Source organism: Acomys russatus, chromosome 22 (assembly GCF_903995435.1).
Source record: "Acomys russatus chromosome 22, mAcoRus1.1, whole genome shotgun sequence".
Lineage (NCBI taxonomy): Eukaryota > Metazoa > Chordata > Mammalia > Rodentia > Muridae > Acomys > Acomys russatus.
The window spans coordinates 44,514,550-44,518,429 of record NC_067158.1 but is presented as its reverse complement, the minus strand read 5'-3'; the positions used below and the strand labels follow the sequence as shown (position 1 = coordinate 44,518,429).

General features: G+C 44.3%; 1 pseudogene; it reads right to left on the bottom strand.

Annotated features, from left to right (window-relative positions):
• Positions 1–1,969: 1,969 nt before the first annotated feature.
• LOC127205748 (60S ribosomal protein L32-like) lies at positions 1,970–2,372 on the bottom strand (annotated as a pseudogene).
• Positions 2,373–3,880: the final 1,508 nt, after the last annotated feature.

Here is a 3,880-nt window from a genome sequence, read left to right as displayed (position 1 = left end):
CCTAACAGTCATCCCAGACTACTATTCTCTTCTGCCGCAGGGTTCTAACTTTTACCCATCTCCCTCCAGCCCTGCATGTGGTAAAGAAAATCTTCATGCAAGAAGCAAATATCATGTTATAGATGTGGACCACATCTGCACACAGGTTACAGAAGCTCTCAGACCATATCTGTTGAGTGTCAAGGCCAAAACCACCCAACTCCACAGGGATGTTGTTTGCTGTGCCCTTTTGGTCATCTGTAGATTGATTTTTATGTTCTGGCTAAACAAACAGTTAGTAAGGCTGAGCATTGTTTTTTTGCTTTGCACTGAAGACCCAATTAGCAAACACGGTCAGGAAACAGGTCAAAAGTGGAGGTTCAGATGGGCTGCTAAGGCCAAGCAACTCTGTCTGAACAGCTTTTCAATGACCTTTGTCCTCATCACAGGTGATCTCCCATAAAGCATGTCACCAATTGCCATAGCCCATGCCAGAGTACATAAATCATGGTTTATCCAAATATCATGTGTCATTCACTCAAATCAAAGGGCCCTAGAAGGATCATTCCTGATGAAGAATGAACTGCTGGCAGATATAGAGATATTGTTCAGAAAAGGCTCTGAGTGACAGAGGCAAATAAATACATAGTAAATAGTTAGACAACTTGGGTTAAAACTAAGTTGCATAGGATGTCTTAACGCAGGACAAAGACCAGCTCTGTGGGTCTCAATATGTTGGTGATCTTTTCTCACTAAGTGATAGGGACACCTTGTTATTGAGTACACTTTTGTCTGCCGCTATAAATTCCCATCAGATTTATGATTTGCTGAGACTTCCTGGCACAGTTTCAAGCCAATAACGCATCAAGAGTGGCAACCTGGCTAGTTCTTTTACCCATGATACTTTTGACGGATTTTGGTCTTGAAGTCGCCAAGGAGCTGTGGATTCCAGATAATAAATCCACCAAGGATGAGAGCTGTGGGGCTCTTGTTTGACATCTCACCCATAAAACATGTTCGCACAGATGAGGCCTAGTGCAGTTAGATAGAAGACCCCTTAGTATAATAGCTGCCCAGAGGCAGAAATAGTGACCTTCAAGTGCATGCAACCAGTTATTTTCAAGGTCAGTTATGGGCAGGTGTGGTCCAAGGTCTCTGCCCAGTAGTTGCAGCTGGGGTGATCACCAAGATGACTGCCTTAGTGACATCTGGGAAAATTCTGCCAAGCAATGAGTCCTTCACTCCAAAGTCTTTACTGCCTCTAGTGGCCACTATCTTCCAAAACTGATCCTTCTGAGAAACTGCCACCATAAAAAAATATTAAATTAAATTAAAAGATGAAGGTTTAAAAAGTCATATTAGGGCTTAGAGAGATGCCTCAGAGGTTAAGAACACTTACCACACAATCAAGAATGCTAGAGTTTTGTCTCAGCACCCAAACAACCAGATGTTACAAGCATCCTGTAACTGCATCTACAAAGGGAAAGACACAGGAGACTCTCCAAAGCTTCCTGGAGTCCAGGCTACCCAAGAAAACACAAGTCCCAGGTTCAGGGAGAAACTCTGTCTCAGTGAAACAGGCAGAGTGACCCCAGCAGCCTCTTCTGGCCTCCACACTCAGGCACAGGCATCTGTGTACCTCCACACATACTTGTTCATACGTGCACACACACAGACACAATGCACGTGCACACATATGTACACATACAATCAATGAATCGATAAAATGAGTGGCCATACTTGGACTGTGCCTTCATTAAAAGGCAAATGTTTTCCAAAAGCTAGACTCATTCAATTTAAAGCATCTAAGCACTGAAGGCAGGAAAAAATAAAACAGTCTGGCCTAACCTCAGACAAACAGAACACGTGATGCATGACATTACAACCTAAGCAATGGTCTGAGACGGATCCCTGAGCCTCAACTGGAATTTCAGTGGTTGTCAATTTTAACTTTAACTCCCTTTTTTTTTTTTTGGCAGTTTTTGTGGTTTTATTTAAACACCAATAAAACACACACGCAAGCATTTACTTCGCTGCGTAGCCAGGCGTTGGGATTGGTGACTCTGATGGCCAGCTGTGATGCTCTTTCTATGATGGCTTTGCGTTTCTTGGAGGAAACACTGTGAGCACAGGACTTCCAGCTCCTTGACATGGAGGACCAGAAAGTTCCGCAATCCACTAGGCAGCACGCGCTTGGTCTTCTTGTTGCTCCCATAACCAATGCTGGGCATAAGGATCTGGCCCTTGAATCTTCTCCACACCCTGTTGCCAGTGCCTCTGGGTTTCTGCCAGTTTCGTTTAATTTTGACATATCGGTCTAACTGGTGCCTCATGAACTTCTTGGTCCTCTGTTTGACAATCTTGGGCTTCACCAGAAGCCGGAGGGCAGCCATGACGGCAGCCACCTCTTAGGTAGTGCTGAGGAAGAACATTCTCCTCACCCCAGTAATTTACATGGACCAGTCCTCCAAATGTTCCCTCCTACTATGCTAATAAAATGAGCAAGATGAAGCCGAATAGCTCCATCTGAACTCCGTCTAACACAAGGCAAAGGCCAAGTCCTCTTCCCTTATGTATTAGGAACGTGGTTTACTGAGAATCCCTCTGTTGCTCTCTATCTCCAAAGCCAGGAAGGAGTAGCTTGCCTCCACTCCCATGGCCTCTCTCCTACCTGGGGAGTACTTGATGCACTGCCTACAACGGTGCGCCTGTGACAGCTGAGCGGCCAAGGGACTTCCTGATCCCGCCCACCAGCTTCCTCCAACCGGAATTTCATCAATTCCCACATCAACTAGTCTCAATCCTTCCCAATTTCCACTGCAGTTACCCATCCTCTTCATTTCTTTTCCTCATGCAAGAAACTGCTTATGGTGTCATGCAGCAGAAAAACAAACAAAACAACAACAAACAAACAAACAGCCTGTCTCTGTCTTCTTGTTCCTTGCACCCTCCTGCTTGCAGTTTTCTCATTACAGTCCTACTTCTCTTAGGACCTGCTACAGAAGTCAGAAAAGCAAACTGGACTGTCTGTGTCATTCCTAAAAGTAATGCAAGTACACCTCTGATTAACAGAGGTGTGATTACATAGATGCAACTGAGAGAAATCACTAGACATCAATTTTTTTTATTTTATTTTATTAATTTATTCAGATTACATCTCAATTGTTATCCCATCACTTGTATCCTCTCGTTCTTCCCTCCCTCCCACTTTCACCCTATTCCCCTCCCCTAGGTCTAGGAACAAGGGGGACCTCCTCCCCCACTATATGGTCATAGACTGTCAAGTCTCATCTTGGTAGCCTGCTTATTCTTTTTAATGGGCCCCCAGAACTCAGCACACTGATGTCTCCTGGCATCATACTGACTCCTTCACAGTCCTAGAAAGGAAGCCATCACAACCTATCCATGGTCTTGGACAATGAAATCCCATATCTACAAAGGTTAGGGCCCAGCAGGAAACAGAAACTGGAAAATAGGTAGAACTTGGGGAGTCAGATTATACATAAATTTACTATCCAAAAGAAACCTCTGCCTAGAGTCATCCAGCCCACCAGCCCACCAGCCCAAACCCCCGTAGTATATTTAGAGTGGAATTAATTAACCCATAATCTCCACTTACAGTCCTGACAACTGTAAATGAGACTAATCTAAAATCACCCTAGGGCAGTGGTTCTCCATGTTTTTAATGCTGCCACCCTTTAATACAGTTCCTCATGTTGTGGTGACCTCCAACCACAAAATTATTCCATTGCTACTTTGTAACTGTAATTTTTGCTACTGTTATGAATTGTAAATACCTGTGTTTTCTGATGGTCTTACATGACCCCTGTGAAAGAATCAATCCACCTCCAAAGGGATCATGACCCACAGATTGAGAACCACTCCCCCGGAGGATCTCCAA